The sequence below is a fragment of the Falco naumanni genome, chromosome 1 (assembly GCF_017639655.2).
Source record: "Falco naumanni isolate bFalNau1 chromosome 1, bFalNau1.pat, whole genome shotgun sequence".
Classification (NCBI taxonomy): domain Eukaryota; kingdom Metazoa; phylum Chordata; class Aves; order Falconiformes; family Falconidae; genus Falco; species Falco naumanni.
In genome coordinates, this window is record NC_054054.1 from 61,635,059 (window position 1) to 61,657,421 (window position 22,363).

The following is a 22,363-nucleotide window of genomic DNA, read 5'->3' on the forward strand; positions in this document are numbered from 1 at the left end:
AGTTCAGTGAAAAGCAATTGCTTGATCTTGCCCTTTGCTGCTTCTCAGCAGGACACTGCTCTAATGGATGACTATGCTGGGGGGGCGGGGAACAGGGAACATGTAAGAGGCCCCCACCTCCCCCATACATTAGTTATGCTTGAATATATCTGAGCAGGTCTGCTCCCAAGTTAAATGTCCAGCTATTCAGAGAAACAGAAGAAATTCTGATAATTAATTTTAAATAACTTATTTTTTATTAAAATCTAGCAGAAAAATGTTTCTTCCACTTGAAAATGGGAATTGGATATTTTACAAGTGACTTTACTAGAATCAAGAATCAGCCATGAGTGACAGTGAGTAATTGAATTGTCTTTGAGAGGAAGTGCTAGGAAGCTATCCCAGCTCCTAAAGAGTCATGTAGAGATTCTGCAAATTGTAGCATCTGTGATACTCTGACTACGTCTACAATATCTCATCTAGAATCTTAGGCAGATAATATTCCCTTAACTGATATTTTTTTAAAAAAATTTAAAACAGAATGCATTTTTATCTTCTCAGATCCTTTCCATTGAAACATCCAGTCACAAGCTCAGCAACAACTTAGGAGAAGAAAATAAGACTACTGAGTTCAAAGCAGACCACAACTGTGTGCAGTCTGAAGCAGTATTGTTCAATGAAAAACAAAATCATGATAGCAATGCAGCTTCCAACATTTTCACAGAGAAAATTTTTTTAACTTATGGGACTGTATTAATGGTCTGCCTAGAGCATTTTTCCCAACATGAAGAAAAAGAAATGGACATGTTATGTTTGGGTTTAGGAAAAACAGAATAGAAAAGAAAGAAAAAGTGGATAACAGAGGAAATATATCCCATGAACTTTGTATAATAATTAGCTAAGCTCATGTTTAAAATGCTGAAGAGTTAGTTTCTCTTGAAAATCCCCATTGACCTGTGATGATCATAATTCAGTGAAGCAAATGTGGTCTTTTCAGTTACAAGATTTAAGATTTAATGAGTTTGTGATGGCAGTAAATTATTTTTGATTACTCTCCAAATTTTAGAAAAGCTTCAATGTTGTATGTAGGGAAATAAAAAAAAAAAACCCAAAGAAAAAAGGCATTAGCTTCCCAAAAACACATACTAAAAACTTCACTGAAATGCTGCTTCATAACCTAAATTCACACGATATGAAAGCATATTTTTGAGATAAATAATTTGTTTCTCTCTGCACTTCAAAAGGAAACCTTAAGATCAGGCTTTGTTTTGGTTTTATTTTTAAATAAGGTGCTAAAGTGAAACACAAATCTTTGAATGTCTGTCTAAGCGGAACAGCTGAAAGTGATGTGATTCCTACCACTTTACTGACAAGCAGCCATCACAGTAAGTGGCCAGAATCAGTTCTGGCTGACTCAGGCCTCTTGAAATCCTTCTGAATTTCAAGCGATCGCCTCAGCCCCTTATCTACCATAGTATTAAGGAGATAAGATGACACTGTGAAAGCTGTCACTGACGTCTCACTTACTAATCTTCTGTGAAAAGGACGTTCAGATTACGTGATAATTTTTAAGCCACTGACAAGCAATTTAGTTTCTGAGAAATAGCTGATGAAGCAATGGTCATAGAAACTTCAGTGTTCAGACTGAAAGGGTGTTATGATCGAATTCACATGTGTTTTTCCAAAATTTGTCCAGCCTTATACTTGAATTCAGTTTGTTTCACTTTCATCTAGTCAGCATTTTTCAGGTTCCATCACTGCTTCTTGGCTTTAGGGAAAAAATTAAACTTTGGGGTGGGTGCTGAAGAAAGTTTGAACTGGTTCTGTTGTTTCTGGGCTGTAAGCTCTGAGGCTCTGGAAATGTCATTTCTCTAACTGCTGAAAGTTTCTCACCCTGTGTAGTATTAGATTTGTGTTCTTGATCTCTGTCAATTATTTTCATGGGTTATGCATGAGAAGACAGTGTTCGACGTGATCTGTTCCCAGAGTGGAATGTCCAGGGTATTGTTCCAACATACTTTTGCTTGCTGGTCACAGTCAGGGTGCATGAATTATTATGGCTGAAAGGTCCTCATCTGAGTAGAAAGGATGCAATCTCTAAAAAATATATTTGTGAGATGAGATGTATCATTAACTGCAGATAGCTACAGATATGGTTGTACACAACAGTCCGCTCTGAGGCTAGCAGTTAACTTGTAGTCAACACATAAAGCATATGGTCTACACTGTACTTTTAATGTGTGCTACAACATGAACCACTGAACTGAGGGAGCTGTTACTTCTCTAATGCTGATCTGCTTCTGTACAAGTCTCAAGAGAACCATTCACATCCTGCTGGCTCACCTGTTATTCCATGGCCTTGGTGCCCACACAGGGTAGCCCCCTCTGTGTCTAGGCTTGCCAGCCACCTGCCTCACGCACATTATACATCACTAGGTTATGTAAGAGCAATGCTCCAGAGTCTTGTCCTTTCTGGTCCTTCCATCTGCCTTGGAAATGCTACTGCTCACTGCTGCTGTTCTGCCAGCCAGGCTATGGCAACTGGCCTGATGCTGTTGGACCATGTCAACACTTACCCAGATTTGATTATCATGCAGAAACTGCTGCTAAAGCAGCTGGAAGAATCTTCTGAGGAAATAACTCCTTAAAGAGAAGAATGTTGGGTCCTGGTCTGGGCTTTGGTTAGAGTCCACTGTGGTCTCCTCAGAGTCAGAAAAGATTTTGTCTCTATAAAGCTAGGAATGTGACTGTATCATTGTAGCCCAAGCTGACTGGCAGAGAGGAAGAACTCACAGATATGAAGGCTCCCATCTGAAATTTCTAGTTGCTACTTGCCCTTCAGCACCAATGTACTCCCTTCTCATCATTTATCTCTGTGGAAAAGCAGGTGACCATGTTTGTAGACCTTCACTACTGCCCAGTCATACTTGTAGCTGGCCAGCCAGTTTCCACATAGTGTGGTCATTGTCGGTGTGATCATCATGGACAGCTCCTATCATTTGGTCAGCATTGGCAGCATCCCCAAGAACATAGCAACTTTCAGTCATTGTTAAAATTCACAGTGGTAGAATCAGCAGGATTTGCATTCTCTACCATGTTGTCCCCACCTAACCGACACATTTATAGGCTTGTGATGGCAAGTTCTGTGAAATTTTTAATTTTTCAGAGACAAAGAAGCTGGCATTCTCTTCCTTCTGGGGTCTATCATCATCTAATGAGCTAGACACTTCTTGCAATATAGGTTTCCCTGCTACAGCAGGGGTATTCAGACAACCTGCAAGCTTATGGCCAACTCCCTCTAGACCCAAAAGGAAGCATTAATTCCAGCACTTTACTTTGTGTTGAAGGACTCTAAAAGATAAACTAGATGCTGGTAGTCCAACGCCAGCAAAATTATACCTGCCTGCTGCACTTTATCTGTTGCTGCTTATTGGCTTCAGACAGCCCTGTTGAATCTTAGGGCAGGAACAAGCCTAAGCAGAGCAAATATCCTTATATCCTCCATAATATAAGACATTACTGCAGAACTTAGTCACAAAAGAAAACTTTACTATGTTTGGTGCTTGCATAGCAATACCATGGTAAACGTGGATAGTAAGTGCTGTCAGGAATGTAATACCATATTAAATAGTATTATTGTCAGCAGAATTAAAGAGAGATGGAACCAAACTGGCCAAGTAAAATAAACAAAGGTCTATGTGTCCAATGAATAGAAAAAGGAAAACAGAAACTTTCTTCTCAAAAGGATTTAATAAAGTGTTACATCCTATGTGGCTTCCAAACAGCTGTTCTTCACTCAGTTTGGGCTGTGGAGGTCATGCTCTGGCACTGCCTCCTTCCCAGCTGGTGTGGGGATAGGAGCTTGTAGCAAAGCCATCTCTAGACTCTTGAGGGCCTGAAGGATCTGGTTGGTGACTACCCCAAGAGGAAGGCTACCATGAGACCAGATTAGGAAACTGAACCTGATGTGCCTTAACCTGCAGGATCATGAAACTCATACACCTCCTCCACAATGGCCTTGATCTCTTAACTTGTCACCTTCTCTTTGACTTCTTTGTGAATCTTTGCCATGAGTCACCACACTTAAATTTTCATCCCATCAGTGACCATACTGGTAGAGGTGGACCGTTTCTGTAAGGAAGATGATCTGCTTCCATAGGGCCTGCTCCTTCTTTCATTTGAGGTCCTTCCTTCTGTAAACCTATACAGGGTGCTGTCTGGACGTTGCCATCCCTGCCACGCCAAACAGCAACTGAACACCAGTCATGCAGCTGCTAGAAGCTACACAAAGTGCTCAACCTTTTTTCTGCTGAACTGTCAATGGTACAAGGACTCTGACGATCTGCACGACCCACCTTTGGATCAAGGAGCTTGCCAGTGTGACGGAACCGCAGGCAGGCATGTCCCTTGACTGTAGGACTACGGGAAAAGATATCCCTGACTTAAGGTCCCAGTATGATCAGGAAATGTTAGTGAAAACAGAGCTGAAAAGAAGAGGAGGCATTGCAAATGCTGCTTCACTGTGTCTTTACTCATGAGCAAACACATGGCATTCCTTCCACTTGCAATTGGTGTGGCTTTTTTCCATTTGTGCAAAGGTGTTTTCCATAATCCCAAAGTGCAGTGTTACTTTGGCAGAGGGAAGCACACTGTCAGGGCAGGGGGGACATATGCATGCCTATATGGACAATTTTTCATTAGGAAATTACCAGTGTGACTATAAATGTCATCCATAGTTGCCACAAAGCCAAGCTGGCAGTGCTCTATACAGCAGAGGAAACTGCGATTAAAGACTCCTGTTTTCCTATGTCAACATGACATCTATGTCAACATGACGTATATAAAAGTCCTGAAAGCTGCTTGCGGTACTCATGCCCTGCCCAGCAAAGGGTGCCTGCCTCTTCCCCTTTCTGTTCTTCCTGATGTTGCAGGGACAGTGACTGGGGAGGAGGTTAATGATTCAGCTGCTGCCTCTCAAATTTGAAGGAATCCCAGATGGGCTAGAGTTGTCAGCCTGGACCATCACTGAAGATTTAGGTGATAAACCCTCTGATGTAGTGTCATCTTTCTTGCAGATATGGTCTCACAGCTTCTTGTTTTGTGAACAGGTTTGTCAAGCTGCCCATGCCTGCTATGGTTCCTGACCTGCTTTTGTCTTCAGTATGAATCATAACCCCTTGATGAGCCTGACATACCCCAAAAGTAGAAAGCCATTTGGCTGTCTCCTGTCGACAACATATTCAAGCCCTTTCCTAACACAACTGAGTAACTACACAGGTTTTTTTCTGGTCCGCAGGTCAGTCTTCTGTGCCCCATAGTCTTGCTGAGAATGAACAGTACAGTAAAGACAAGGGCCAAATCCTGAACTGCCTGCTCTCTGGCATGCAGAACTTAAGTGCTTTTAGCATACTGTTTGGTGGTTCTCATGAGGAATGAGGGCATCTCAGGGGTTTCCTGAGAACAGAATGCTCTGGGAAAATATTGGGATTGTTTCAGAGGGGAATAGAACAGCACTTGGCAATACATCTTTCTCCACTTTCAAGGAGTGCCCTGCTAAAGAAATTTCCTCCCAGCAGTCCCACAGTAAGTCTGAGGTGGATCTAGCTCCACTGTCTCTGACTACATCTGATGGGCAGGGGAAGAGGGAGGAAGAAAAAGCAAACCAAACTGCCAAATTGACAAGGTAGAAGTACTTTTGTGGGCTGGTGTTCAGGGAGCAGATTCCCTGCCTTGTTGTTTCACATACGCTGAACTTGAGAAATGTCTGTCTGTAGTGTTCATTACATACATTACATGGAAAATAAATTTCAGAGAACAATTTCTCTAAATCTCCCAGTGTATAAGCATAGCTTCTGTATTACAGTCTCCATGATCTTAGAAAATATTTATATTTAATTGAATTATTTGAAGTCTTACTCTTACTGTTGTAATTAGCAAGAGGGAAAGTTCAGCATGTGTTTGCAGAATCATGCAAGTTAATATTTGGGTTCAAGATAACTTTGTCTCTCTTAGACGTTTTGGCTTTTGGTGTTCTGTGTTGGACAAGCCCTTTACTGGTGTATTTCCCAAAGCAAAGGAACTAATGAAGTTATTCCATATTCTAGTGAATTTAATTTTTTTTATCCTTAATTCTGTATTTATGGAAAAGTATAGTTTGTTTGTTTGGCTTTTGTTTCTCTTCTCAGGGCAATGCAAAAATGGAAAAAAGAAAGGTGAACTAGATGAGAGAAACACAGAGGCAGTAAGAAATATTCCTGGTACATAGAATTTATAAGAGCCACAAACCTCAGAAAACACACTTTTATGGAAAAAGCTCCAGATATCCTACGGTTAAACATTTATTTGAAGTTAAGGTCTCTTTACAGAAGTGAACTTTTTTAGCATGACAGTAAAAAAATTACTTACATTAAGAAAGATAAGGGGGCTCTCCACTGATTGGTCTGAGACTTAACTGAGTTGATTAAACAATGCAAAAATGCAATTTTTGGGAAGACATGATGTTTTTACTAGCTTGTCACTTATTAACACCTAAGTATATTTTTACTGTGAAGGATTATGTCATTGTGACTTTTTTGTGACCATTTTAATGTGAACATCAAAATATAAGTTTTGGTAACTGACAGGAAAGGCAAGCAGAAGATATAAAAAGCAGATGCCCAAATGAAACTACACAGAGTCTTCATCTCTATTGTCTAAATCTCTTTTCATATTTAATATTGGCAAATATATTACAACAGTATATTTCACAGTTAAAAAACAATCAGTTAAACAAAGCCCTTGAGGGCTTATTTAAATAGAAATACGTGATGTGGATTTAGTAGAGTAGAAATCCAAGGTCTGTGTAATTTAGAACCTTGTGTAATTTTCCAGTTGTTAAACCACATGTAGTTCTCCTTTGCAACAGTGACCTTGGTTAGATTTCGATATGGCAATAACTGTAGGCATAAAACATAATAAACTTTATGCCTCATCATTTTTGTAAAATCAAATATTCACAATCTACACTGACTTCCATCATAACTCATTTTTCCAGCATTCATTACATTAATAATTCATCAATCAATTCTATTGCCATATGATCCAATACATTATTATTAACATAAGAAAGTAAAATACAAAGTAAATTACAGACTAAAAGATTGGGGGTTTTTTCTGACCTTTGAGAAGTCCACTTGTGTTGCCAAATTCTCTGTTTTGTGTTCTTTGTTGATACGTATTGAAGGAATTAGGAATTCTGTCTGTCATCTGGTCAGCTTAACGGGTACTCAGAGCTTGTGTAGTCAGATTCTTCTTTTTCTAAATGGCTTTTGTATTATTAACTAGAGAAAAATTACAGGATTAACTGATTTCTGAACCAGTAACCCTCTGCACTTAAAAAGCGTGCTAGTTCCCTCTTCACGGAATGAATAGAGGAGCCAAGTTGCAAAACTAGTAAGATACGCTGCTCTCATAGTAGCAAAGGTGCAAGCACTAGAAGTCTTCAGAAAAAGGTATGCTGAAGTAGCATTGTCCAGCAATAAAATGTCTACATAAATATATGTAAATCATACTACCCAAGGCCAAGCCCTGCTCCAAAAATTACTGTAGAAAGTCAACTACCAGACCTTGTTGTTCCACAGGTTCGAGCAAAAGCAAGCAAGGGGGCATATAGCTTTTGTGCTCCAGTGTGCAACAAGGTTATAGCAGAGAGTGCTTCTCATGGTTTTGTCCGTAGTTCTCTTATAAGCATACTAAGGTTTTACATCACCTTGGTAACCGTAGAACTTGGAGCAGGTATTTTAAATACTATAAAGACAATACAAGTATGTCCTCCCCCCAGGAAAATCCCACCAAGTTGAACAGGTCAGGGATTCCACCCAAGAAGCTTATTTCACAACACTGAATTAAATCCAGATATCTACTTAAAGGTTTTTCAACAGATTTCAATGCTAGATATTTGTTGGAGCTTGGTACACATTACAATTATTTTTTCCCTGAGAATATACATCTGTCATATCACTCAAAGGATGGAGAATGCAGTAAACAGAGATAACCAGTTAGTATATCAAAAGAATAACAAAACTATAAGTTGTTTCCCCATTTTTTAAAATGCATTACCTAGTACTCTGAAAGCTAGGAGGGTTTTTTAAAATTTGCATTTAACAAGGCAGTTTAAGGCACAGGAGTTTTCACGTGTTTGTTCTTACTGGCAGTGGTGTGTGAAGTAGCTGCTTTGTGTGAGTTTTCTAATCTGTACAACTTGAGACATTCCTAGTTTTTAAAAAGAGAAAACTGGTATGAAATAGCTGCTTTTCAGATGTTTTCTGCTACCCTTTCTTCTCTTGAATGTAGCCTCTGGCATAGAACTAAATAGTGGCAAATCTGAGACCTTTTTTAAAAAACATCTTGCTAAAATTAGCCTTATTTGGAGGGTGCGAATGAGAACAGGATGAAAGCTCCTATTCAGCAGGAGGAGTCATAACAAATGTATCAGAGTATTGTTGGGAGGGAGTACACTAAAGTGTCTTCCAAGTTGTACTTTAAAACCAAAAGACGTATGTTAAGTAGTGCTAAGAATAAAAAATATGTTTCTGTTATTGTTGCTGGACAATGCATTGTATAAGGCAGCTGCAAGTCTTCACTTCTCTGAATAATCTCACAGCCTCCTTCACCCTAAACTACTCTTTCCCTTTTAATGGAAGATATTATTTCTTGATTAAGAAAATTCTGCAATACACTGAACTCACCCAGACTCAAGGGCTTTAAATGGGAGGATTAAAGTGCATCAGCACTTTCCAGAGGGGGTGCATGCCCTTACAAAATTGTAACCTGAATAAAAGGCATGTTTTCTTCTCTTTGAATAAGTTTGCAGTTAGTACATCTATTCAATGAATGACAACTCCTGAGCTGGCAGCTTCAGTATTATGATACTTACAATCTTTGGCACCTTTTTACTAGTACGTTCTACTTAATATCTCCTACAGCAAGTTCTCAGTCACTGAAACTCATTCTTTAGTCTTTGTATGTTACGGGTCAGAACAGTGAACTTCTCTTTGTACCCTTATGATGTGGGGCTGGAAGGTTCAGCAGTCAAAACTCTTTTGCTTCTGTTGTCAATCCAACACCCTCTCCTTTTGAAAAAGGAAAATAAAAACCAACTAACTTGCAGCTAGTCATTCCATGCCACACTTCACACAATGCCACTTTAGGCCCAGGACTTAAGGGGCTGAGTTGGAAAGCTCCACGAGTACTCAATGCAGGCTGGAGGGATCCATTCAGAGCATCTAAATTACACTGCTGCTCTGACTGATGCTCTGGGGGAGCCAAGAGCGGAAGACTAGCTAAGTTAGAAGCCTGTAGTTGTACAGTGTGAATGTCCCACAGACTGTACCCTGTAGCTTAAGGGAGGAATAACATCCATCTACCTTGTGACATTGCTTAATCACACTCCTATGAAAGCATCGTGATAACAAGCTAGGCAAGACTTGGCATCAGATTCTGTGGGAAGCTACTCTTGCAAGCTGGAGTGACAGTGACAGTCTGAGCCACTTTTGGATGACCTTCACCACTTTCAGATTTCTCTGAGAGGAGCTGGCTCCCACATTGCATTGCCAGATCCACCCCCATCCCCATATGTGAGCATCAGTCCCTGCGGACAAGAAGACCGACACAGCTTGTAGAGGCTAACTATTACTGTGCAGTAACACTTCTGACTTCTATACTGGGCATGGGAAAGTCCACACTGAATAGACTGATGTGTTGGAAGCGTGCCTAGCAATACAGAAAGTCTTAAATTTTTGTTAGCTTTTTTATTCTATTCTATTTTTTAGCATTCCTGATTTTTTGGCAAATTTCTATGTACTCTGATGGCAGATTTTTCCCACAAAACTGGAGAGTTATAAAAATTGTAATGGGCAGGAACTGTACCTGGTCTGATTTTCAAATGCAGTCAGTTTTCCTCACTAACATCTGAGGACAATGAATGTGGCAATGGGATTTGCAGGGTGGGGAGACAGATTGAGAGAGAGACAGAGAGGAGGGTAGAGCTCTGAAAACATCACTTGATTCCCAGAAGTTTTGGCTGCTGCTGCATAGAGGAAGTGAAAAGCCTCACCTGAACAACAAGCTGCAATATGAGCACATCTACTAGAGACCAAAGAATCTGCACACAAGAGATGCCGCAAATGTTTTCAAAGCAGAAGAAACCCCACTCCATATTCACAGAGCAGGAACTTCTTGCAGAAATACAGTGGTAGTTCATCAGCCACTATGAACTTAGGCTTACTGCAAATTTACACTCATAGAGTTGGCTGTTACCCAGGTGTCACAAGAGAAGAAAGTGATGATTTAGTGATGTCCATGAACAGCTGGCACATGGCAAGGAAATTTTGCCAAATTCTTGGACGTAAATATTTTTGGTGCTGACATAATGCCTCCTTTTCACTGACAGAGAATAGTCAAATTAAAATTTATGCATTTCAGTGTTAGAAGTTATAGTTTGGTATGGGACAGGTTGCTGGCTACCATTAAGAGTAAGTGTTTGTGATTTACCTGTTCAGTACCTTCCTGAACCTAGGAGGGTTCAAAATCTAGCTTCATGCTATTTGGCAAGAAGTTACTAGAAGAAATATGGCCACAAAAACATCTCCTTTACCATTGAACCTCCTGAAATTCTGTCACTGTGGAATAGCAGCAGGAATACAGAAGCATCACGTTGGATGTCCAAGGTTAAAAATGTACAATCTGAAGCAGAATTATTCTTTGTGCTCTAAGAGGACCATGAAGAAATCCTGTTTTATGACTTTTTAATACATGGCTATCAATGTTACTCTCCTGCAAAACAGCACACTTGTGGCAATTTCTATGAATGTTAATAAACTCTGATAGCATCTTAGCTTATTTCTTAAACATTGCTGGTTGTCATAAAACCCTGATGGCATTTGGCTGGATGCTCATCATGTTTCTGCATCTGAGTCCCATTGGCGTTCACAGATTCCACTGGCTCAGTCAGACGCCATCTTATTTTATTTTTTTCATTTTTTCCCTCCTCTCCCCATACTCTCACACATTTCCTGGGTGTGGGCTTTTTTTCTTACAGTCCATTTCTGAGATTACTAGTCTTCATAGGACCAGTGACTTTTCAGACTCTCCATTACTTGAAGTTCACCTTTTCCCAGAGCTACAGTCCTGGAGGATTCAGGATTTACAGTTCAACTATTTAGTGGCACTTAAAGTGGATAAACACAACCTTAAGGATTCCAAAACTAACCAGTCCTTACTTCGGGTAGCATCAGGGATGTGTAGATATCGATCACATCACTGTCTGTATTTCCTGCCGCTCCTTCACCAGGGCTGAGCACTCTTTTGACTCCGATAACATTCCTCAGAGCAATCCAAGATGTCTCTTCCTGAACAAAGTTACTTTTCTAAACCAACCAATATACTTTCATTCTCTCTGCTGCAGCTAGTTTCCCTTTCACTTTGGTGGTACCAGAGTTAAAACTTAATGACTCCACTATGAAATGCTGTTTCTTTTTCACTTGCCACTACTCAGGCTTTCTGTGATGTTTTCCTACCAAATTTCTGAAGGTCTGTCATATTGAAGGTTCAGTATTAATGGTTTGAATTCTTCTTCCATAATTTTAGCACAGACTCACAATTTCTCCTTTTAAGCAATCTTGTCTGAATCTAGGCTTCAGTTATCCCCTTGTCTTAAGCTCCTGATGCTTGAAAAAAAAACAAAGATACAATCACCTTCCATTGTTCATACTTCCATGAGCCAGCAGTTTATAATATATGAGAATTTTTCTGCAAATATGAAATTGCATGTAAAATAATTAAATCAACTTCTTGAAACTGTAGTTCAGACACAAAAAAGCCAACATAATCCTGGTTTGAATTCCATGTAAAAATATATGAAGTATTAGAGCCCTGTAGTAGGCCTTGGTGACCTAGATGAAATGGTCTAAAATTTGTCCATCCATATTCGAGAAATAGGAACTAACCTTGAATGGGTGTAAGAAAAGACCACTAGCTTAATCAGGGATATGAAGAACGTGCCACTCAAGAGAACACTGAAAGCTTTTCGCTTATTGAGCCTGGCAAAATGAAAGTGGAGAGAGGATATGATTACTCCCTGCAAACATATTTGAGGAGGAAAGGGAGGGGGGAAATTTATTTCAACTAGCGTTGGAATATCTGAGGATGAAACAGGAATATCTCCAAACATGAGAGCAGTGAGGTTCTGAAATACCCTTCCAGAAGGGTAGGTCTGTGGCTCTGCTGACTGAAAAGCTGCTTATATGAATCTGGTTGCAGGGAGTTGTTGTGTTACATCATGCAGCCTGAAGTGTCTATCTTCAACACAGTTTCTCAGTTTTGTGAAAGCTGCAAAGTTAAGGGAAAGAGTTGTACCTTTTCTGGCCTGCAGATCTGCAGACATTTACTAGGGATACTGCAATAGCTGCGTGACTACAAACTGCACCTTAGCTATTGCTGTTAGCTTTAGCTCTAGAAATCTGCTATTTTTAAGCAAACTTGATTCTACAAAGTTTGGGACTGGAAGGCCTTCAATACCAGGATTTATAGGTCATGCTCTATGTTAGTTCTAACAGTGATGAACCAAATCATACTGCAAAGAACTACCTTTAGACCAGTACAGCCAGTGTCCAACAGTCATTTGCAAGGAAGCTAAGTTCTGTGTCTTAAATAGCATTTAGAGCCAAGCTACTAATCCCAATAGTTATAGTGTTGTTATAACTAGTTCTGTTCTGTTCTGTGTTGGATGACTTGCTTCTTTGGGTAGTACTAACACAATGCTTTTTTCTTGCACTCTTTCTATTAGGAAATAAAATCCAATCCATGTGTGCTCATTCTTATAAAAAGCATACATAAAAAATAAAAATATGAATTGTCTCTAAATCCTTGTGCTCAGACCTAATGTTTCCCAGGCTATGTTACAAACATAGACAGTGCTCTCCAAAACTACTTCAGTAATTAAAAATGTATTCACCCTTTCAGAAAGACAAAGGACTAAAGGGGACCTTCTGAATCATCATGTTTAGTCCCTGGCTATTGTGAACCATTCCATTATATGATCTTCTTCATAAATTCAGCTAGCTCCATTTTAGGACCATTCGCTTTATTTCCCCGCTCCACACCACTCCTACAAAGAATTAGATACTGACTCATATGTCCCAGCCAAAATGTATTCATGGGCTTCTTATGCCAGCATCTTTTGCCAATCTAAACAGTTCATGTCTCTCCCTGAAACTTATCCTTTGAAATATATGCTATAATCATATCTCACATCAGCCTGCAGTTTGCCAGGATAGAAACTCTTTTGCGAGTACTTACACTGCAGATTGCAGTATGGTATATATACATCACATGGCAGCATTTGATGAGGGCAATCTTCCTGTGACAGCTGACAGCTCTTTGACTAGATTTCTCTTTGCAGTTTCCACATTTTTAGTATGCTTACTATGTTGTGCATTAGCATTTTCACAAATGTAAAGATCAGCCAAAGAATAAGAAATTATAATGTAAACTTAGATATACACAAATGTATAATGCAAATATACATGTATTTTTGTGTGCAAGTATAGTCCACTAACCAATTAAAGGGGCCAAAACAGTGATTTGATTACTAAATGTAAGAATATGAACTATTGTAACTAATTTATGTACTGAACCAAGCAAACTTAATTTGGAAGATTAGAAAGTCAGTGTTGAGAAAGTTAACAAACTCAGCTTTTGTGACCGCAGTGCTGAGGAGGTTTTTCCATATTTGCATTTCAAGCCAAGATTCAGTGCTTTCTCTTTCTCTCATGTGGAGTGTTTATTCCTTCTGCGTAAGTGTCTACAGTCACGAATCAGCTCTGAGGGACACATTCTTCCCCTGAGTTCTACAGAGGTCTTTACAAATGTGAAAACGCATCATTAAAGAATGTGCATCTGTTTGTACTACTGTAGATAGGAAATGTTCCAAATTAAGCTTTTCCCTCTGCTATTTGAGTCACTGGACACATTACCTTTAACATTAGTACAACGTAAGTGACAAAACAAATCTTGTAACACTACCAGAATCACGTCCTCTACCTTTTCAGTGCTTTCAACTCTGAACTCAAATGAGCTTCTTCCACTTCCAATCACAGTTTGCATCCAGCAAAACCTTTCCCTCAAATAAGCTTATTAGGTCAAAAGAAGCACTCCAAGTTCTCCCTAGTCTCTCAGGTCTTGTATCTGTTCCAGAGGCCAGTAGAACCTTAGGAGTTCACCAGAGTTATCAGATTTAAGCCTAGGAGAAGATACAGCTCCTCCCGTTTCTCAGCAGTCTCTCATATTGATTAATGAATTTACTAAGTATTGATTAAAGACAGATGTCCCTCAGCATAAAGAATGACATTAGCTCCCCTCATCCTGAAGGACAGTAGTTACACATGTGGGTCGTTAAAGGGGATAAAGTGCAAGTATTGATGCCATGAGAAAAATAAAGTCTTCCATCACCTGTTGCTCAGTTAAGCTCACATTTTAGGTATCAAAGGAAGAAAAGAATAACAGTGTATGAATCATACTTGTTACTCAAGAAAATGAATGGCAGTGTGAAGAAAGGTGGTGCACACAAATCCATCATATTAATAATATCCTAGATTTACTACCAGTTTTCCTCTGATGGGTTCAAAGAATTTTGCAGGATTTTCATCACTTAATCTCTTACTGATGAATAGTAACTGCAGTAGTGGAACAGTTCAACCATTTTGTTGGTGCCTGCTATTACATTGTTCAGAAGAGGAAGTAATCAAAAAGGTCAAAAACAAAATCCAGTGGCAGTTGTAGGAAGTTATCTAGGTGGTATTTTTCTTTGAAGAAACAACTTCAAAAGAGCAGATGTTATAAAATATGAAGAGAAATTATATGCAATATCCAAAACATGTTCATGTCTTCCTTACCACTTAAAAATTTAGCTTTGCCTCATCAAAAAGTAGCTGCAAAGAAGTTATTTTCATTAACTTCAGAGTACGTATACATATAATGTATACTTATATATATACACATGGAAACAGATGAGCAAAGACATGTATGATGTACCTAGTCATAGAATCTGTAGCATCTCTGTAGTCAATTACAAGCCCAGTTGTAAACATCATTTTCCTTGGGGAATGTTTCAGTAATTAATGAATGCTGTTGTCATGCAGAGATGGAGCAGAGCATGCTAACATTATGGTTTCCCCAGTGGTATAACCGGGACTGAATGATTCAGACAACTTCCTTTCTACCATGATAGGCAGAGCTGAACTTGAAAATGTGTCAGTGTATATTTATACTCCTTTTCCAAGGGCAGAAGGGCTGTTTAAGTCTTCCACATCTGGCTGCTCTCTCCCACCCTTTTCCTGTGGGAAGTTCTTCTCACATCTTTGGCCACAGAGAAGGGGAAGAATAGCTGTGTGTGGGACTACACAGCAACCCAAAGGTCAGTGGAATCTTCCTGGGAAAGCCGATTAAAAGTATTGCTTTAGTCTGAAAAGTGATTTTGTAAAAAACTTCGTTCAGTTCTCCGAGTGACAGAAACATACTGAATCACAGGAACTGATTTAGGAAAGCTGGAGGTTCTGGTAGGTAGAAGCTCTAGGATACAGTGTAAAACTGCAGAGCTAAAACTAGTACGGATGGTGAAAGTCAATGTAATAGACTGCTAATTAATTAAGACCAATGCCATTGATGTAGCATTGCTTTTGACATTAACACTATCTGACTGAAGTGTGTCGAGCAGCTCATGTTTCTCACATGTGTCTACCCTGCATGATTGGCACGTAGTACGCAAAAGCCTGATCAAACTTCAAGAGAATCAAGTCTGCATGTCAGGAAAAATCTAACAACAGTGACACAAAGCTCTACATGAATAGTTACCAGAATCAAAGACTTGTTTGTTAAAAGATAACCTGGGTATCTTTACATAGAGGTTTGTTCTCAAGTTCAAACTTTTTTTCAGGAATCCCAGAAGCTCAGTGAGACAGCATCTGCATCTGGTGTCTGAGATTTTTTATAAATGGCAGGCAAGATACTTTCTCCCCCTTGAAATGGAACTCTTCAAGACAGTCTTGAGGACATTAAAGCTGCACAGTCCATGAGCCCTGTTGGTGCTTAGAAAGAAGAAAAGTTTGTGGTTCAGAAGCTATTCTGAGCTTGCAGAACTGATAACGACAACGGTACCCCACAGCGTTACTTTTGCAGGGCCATATTTAGAAGAGTTCCAGTTTAAGCCTTAGCATTTCACTTCTGCTGGAACATGTCATTGTTCCCTTTTTGCTGCTCCCCATACCAGACCAAGCCCCGTTGACAGATGATACTTTTGTGCAGAACTCCATTGAGAATGCATATACACATAAATGATGCATACAATTTTTGAATTCAACAGGCCCCTCTACACAGATCAGACTGCAAAACTTGCACCTATTTCATGTCTTAGAGAGACCCAAAAATGAAAATCACACCACTATCCTAATTTAAGGGATTACCTCCTCCACTTCTTTCAGACAAATTAAGGTGTCAATCTGATGCACAGCTCATGTGGAAAAGTAGAAGAGATGAAAAGAAGCGAACCTCACAATCCCATAAGGCATATTTCATTCTTTAAATGTGCCAAAACTTGTGTTGCCTGGTTCAGCTTCGGCAAGTCACCTGAAGTATCTTACTGAGGCAACTCATGTGATTCATTATGGCTAATCAAACCTTAAGCACTTAAGCAAATTCTGATCCCCGGTGAGAATATACTAAGCCTGTGAACAGCCTCTCTGTACAAGAAACTGTAAAGCAGTGGTTAATATGTAAGCAATTTGCCAATAACTGTAACAAAAAGTATATTTTCTTTGCTGATGAGGCTGGGCAACTTTCTTGGCATAGGTGCCTTCTACTTTTAGAAGTTTCACTGACATGGTCTTTGTTGCTCAACAGCTGAGGCTTGCCATAGGTTGCTAGATGTACTTGGTTACCTCAGCGCTGTTCACTGGAAAACAGAAGATGATTGCAGCTCTGCTGCCACTCCCCATTACACTCCCCTTGGTACACCCCCTTGAAATCTCAAATGGCAGGCCTGCTTTATGCAGCTGAAGATCAAGTCCTGCCAGAATTTTTTTTCCTACTGTTATGGAAAAGCAATAATTCATTTCTGACTTTACATAGCCAAGACCTCTAAAGAAAATAAACCCCCAAACTGTTGGAAAGAATAAAAATTGTCACCAAGTGTTCATGTAAATATACTTTTAAATCTTCATGCCTTTTTTCCCTGCAAATGGGTAATGAATTATTTACAGATACACTGCTTTTCTGTGATTAACTTAAATGTTCTTTTGTTGTTGTTCAGTCTAATAAAATACAGCGGGTTTTATTTATTAACAGAGATTAAAAATACTTGGCTTTTTTTTTTTTCCATTGCAAACTTTTTTCCCCTCTGTGTTTGTATTTGAAAAGTTTAAAGGACAATCTGTCCTGCATAATAAAAGCCCTTATTTATCTAGTGGGTAAATGTATTCCAGGCAGCCGAAACGTGAAGCTTCTGTTCTGCCAAGTAATTCTGTCATGACCTGATGGGTATTAACCTGTTTGCAAGGAAGAACGCTTTCATTTTTATGGCATTTGCATTCCTCACTGAATCACTGACTATGAATAACATTGCCTTGAACTAGGCGGAGAAGGTTCTAGCCTCCTCCCCCAAAATTGCCAGCCAGCACAGCTCAGTAGGACATTAAAGGCACCACTAAGTACTTTCAGATAAAATTTCCCTGAAAACTTTATTAATAGAATTAATGTACCTACCCCCATAGCTAAGTACCCATAAAAGAACTTTATGAGGTGTGATACCTTCGTTAGGAATATTGGGTTGGTTAGAGAAATTTTTTTTTTCCATTTCTTTTTCCTCTTTGCCACCCTGCCTCTGTGCTTTTTTGAGCCTTTTTGTGTAATGTATTAATGACTTATAAGTCTGGGCTAATATCCTATATTCGACTACACACGTTGGTCACAATCAGCATTGTGAGCTGGATCTAAATGCATGTCAGACTCCAAACATCGGGATAGTTGTTTAAAAGTCATCAGGTTTTTCAGTGTTAAATTTTATGTCAATTTAACTTCAGAACCTTGTTTTCTGAGCCTCACTTAGATCAAGATAAGTTTTCCAGGTTTTTCTTTAAAATGCAAGAGATTTGATCCCAAACTTAGACTCAAGGTGTTGCAGAAATCATTTTAATACTTATGATGAGATTGTAGAAATGTAGAGGCATTGGTACTACCTGTTAATATGGCACAACTTTCAAAATCTCAGAAAAATCTACAGAGCAGTCTGAAATTCAGAGGAAAATAGATAGATATCTCTATACATACTGCCTCTACTATATGATGGATTTCTCCTCCAGGTTCATTTCTTGTACCACCATGGACATAGGTGATCACCCTATTCATTCTCACTGTCTGGCCATTATGTTTTCATACTGCTATCTAGGTATTTGATTTGATGAAAACCATTTAATAGCAGACTGACCCACTAAGACTGAAAACTAGGAAAATAGGGCTACTTTATGTGTTTAAATGGAAAATTACACATTTAAACTTCAAGACTTTGTTTACTACATGTATTCAATAAGTATGTTAATATTTACCTCTTCAACATTTCATCCTGTCAATACATCCCACAGGACTACCAATAATCAGAATAGAAACAATTCAAAAAAACAAGGTAAAAATTTTATGTTAATGGGGGAAAAGACTGTAATTTACTATTTACACAGTAAGAACCCAGTCTTACACTTCTATTACATCACTTACATAGAAGATTAAAGAGTGCAGGGAAAAAAGAGCATAAGCCATCATTTTTTTACCTCTGTTTTGTACACATCATAAAACAGTCATTGCTATTATCAGCTAAAGAATGGGGTGGGAAATAGTCATTTTGTATTTGTGCAATAACAGCACATACAGTGCAACAATAATAAGCAGGGCAACTGGAAACTTCACAAAACTAACTTTGTATCACAGATTTGGCGAGACTAACTTATTCTGTTGTGCTTAATTATTTTAGCATCTGATTTCTGACATGTAATGTAGTATAATCATGTAGAGGACTTAGTTCAACTTTCATATTTACAAATCCTGTTACTCTGAAAGTACCCTTCAATAGTATTCAGATGATTTTATGCATCACACACATCATTTATTAATACAGATTACAGCATTTAGTCAAAATTGTTGCCCTGCACACATGGCAAGGGCAAGAGCAAATAACTTTCTGATTGTCAGTGTTTTGATTGAATAGGCTTCCCATTAGTAACATAATTTCTCTGAATAATTGATGTGCATCATGAAAAAAATCTTTGCTGTACTGCTTACATTAATGATGTAGCTCTTTCTTAACAGGCTGATGACACCCCCTACAATACCTGAAATGTCCAGAAAAGGAAAGATGAGAATTTCTACAGAGAATTTAAAAGTAAAAGTAGTATCACCACATGTGAACACAAGTGTTTAAAAGAATGATCCATGATTCATTTTTCTGTAGGTAAACAGAGAATTGTTCATTCTTCTGAGCTGTTAAGTCCACTTCTGTAGTGTGAAGTCACTAAGCCAGGGGTCCTCAAACTACAGCCCGCAGGCCTGATAGGGCCCCCCAGGGTCCTCAATCCGGCCCCTGGTATTTAGAGAACACACCACACACACACACACACCCCGCTGGGGGCTGGGGGGGGAAACGAAGCAGTTGCAGATGACTGCCTGCCACTGCATCTGCATGCCGGCCCCCTGATTAAAAAGTTTGAGGAGCCCTGATCTAAGCAGTCACTGCCCAAACATGTTTCTGGTCTTCTTTTGTCACATTAGCACTCTGCATGATCATATGACATAAGAAACCCACAGCATGAGGGCTGAATCACAGTATCTCTAGATTTCAGATAGTTATAGTTCCAGATTTGCAGTTCTGAAAGTTTCCCGGTAGAAGGAGAAGGGCCAAAACCTAGGCAGGTTAATGATGGGATTTGATCTACATTTGAAAGAAGAGAGACAATGTCCTAGTCTCAACAAGGAGAATAAAGGTACTTTCAAGTATTTCCATATGGCATCCCAGGCAGTATCTAAAGTGTAGTGATGGCAGCAGGGATCTCATTCACCTGGACTGCTTGTTGTCTGTTTACCTGTAGTCATGGAGTACAGAGTTCATTGCTAACTCCAAACATGACCAGGAAGCTTTGGTAAACAAACAAAAAATTCTTGGGCATGTTTGTTGTCAGCACTGAGTTCAATGACTCTGCTAGTTTCTGATCTAGTTGGTTTCAAGTTAGACTGTATGTTTGTGAGCTGCAGTTGCATGTTTGACTGTAGGATACATGCATTCCCGGTGAGGCTGCAAAACTAACAAACTGGAATAACTACTATTTGCTTTAATTATGTGATACATCAGTACATACTAAACATTTGAATCAGAACTGAGACATTTACAAGTGGTCAGCGATAAATTGAAGGCTGACAACCTGAGTTTGAGGCCCCCCAAAATGGGAACGGTTCCCAAAGCAGGCACTTTACCATGGCTGCACAGTCAGCACGAAAGGACTTTCCGCTAAAAGAAAGGAAAGCTGTGTCTGTGCAGGACTACCAGACCTCCCAGAAACATGCTTGCTGAGGCTGGTGACATTCTACTGCTTTTTATAAAAGAAGTTATGGATCTGTCAACATTTCACCACCACCACAGTGACTGATAGAGCAGGGAGACATTTCAATTGTTAAAAGAGCAATGTAGTATAATTAGGGCTAAGATAATATCTGGCCATTTCTCCTGCTTTAGGTAGTGGCATTTCAAAACCCCATTAATATTGGATGTAAATATTTAATTTCACACTTTACAGGCAGTATTGACAGCGGAAGAGATGCACATACACATGACTGCTTCAGCTGGAATCTTCACAGAAGTCCCTTGGTCTAATAGTTGAAACCTACATTATTAAGTTTAAATTTTTAACTGTAAGGAACATTGTTATTCATCATGGAAAGAGCTATATTTAAGACAGACAACTCTTTTCCTGAAGAGTAAATGACATTTAGATCCGAAAAATTAATCAGAAGGGAATATATTCAATGTGTAAGTCCTCTACAAAAGAACAATAGAGATCTAGGGGTGCTGAAAATGGTCTAGACCTTCACTGGCTTTGCCTGCATCCTTGACAGAACATGGCATTAGTCTCTTCAAGAAATCATGGATGTGAAGAGAGTAGAAGCACTGCAGGACTGGTATAAAATCTTCATGGAAATATATTAGCGTTATTTTTTGTGAAACATAAGCTAAGTAACTGGCTTGAACGGAGGATAGCTGGTGATGGTATGTAATTACTGGTCTTGTTTAAATATTATCTGAAGCCAATTTGAAGGCCTGTTCATAGAAATTTACATAAGAGTTTACCCCAGTAGTGAAATGTTAGTTATACGGGATTCACCGATAGCACAAGGTTTGGGTATCATGATTAAAAAAATTGTTGGAAAGTTGTGACTGAAGCAAAAGGGTTAAGTTTAAAGATGTCACACAAAAACTTAAAGACAATGAAGACATTTTTTCACAAGTCAGCTGTATTGTTAGTTCTGGTGTTCATGGAACAACCTCAGTTTTCTTAAAGCCTACAGTAGGGATACATGTATATGTATATATAATGTACATATGCATGTATATATGCACATACACACCACATATGGTGACAGAGTATCACAGAAAAGAGACTAGCAGATCCACAGCCAAAGTTTTTAAAGGTATTCCCAATGATTTGATGCATTTCAATTACAGTGTTGAAAGGAAAGGTCTTATGTAAGTAGAATATATGCAGGGAGAAAGAGACTATGATCATAAGATTTATTCTGGCTATTCTTAATGTTAATTATTCTTAGCATTTGCTATTCTTAGCCTAAGACTATTCTTAGCCTTAAAGTGAGTTTTTAAAGATATCTGGCCCAAGGGAACAATTTGAATTATTTAGGCCGAAGGAGAGGGAGGCACAAAAACTCTCCAACCTGTGGACACATGGAGCTGCCAAGACCCAGGCGTCTCAAACATGACAAGGCTCGTAGGAAGAGGCAGTTTATGAAGCTGATTGACAGCACTGGAATGAAAAGAAGTAGCATGATGCATGTGATGGGCTGGTGCTGTGTCCCATCCTGTGTCACTTTTTGCTGCTCTCAGCCAAATTTTGCCTACGATGTACCCCAAAACCTTCGAAGCGTTGTCTGCTAGGACAGCCACAGCAGCTCTTTCCCCTTCCTTCGCACCTTCCCCCTGGAGCTTTGCCACGACACACGTGGAGCAGCAGCACGTGACGTGCCACCCCACTGCCACTGCACGCTTCGGAAAGCTGCCCTGGAAAACACACCCGGCAGGCAGCAC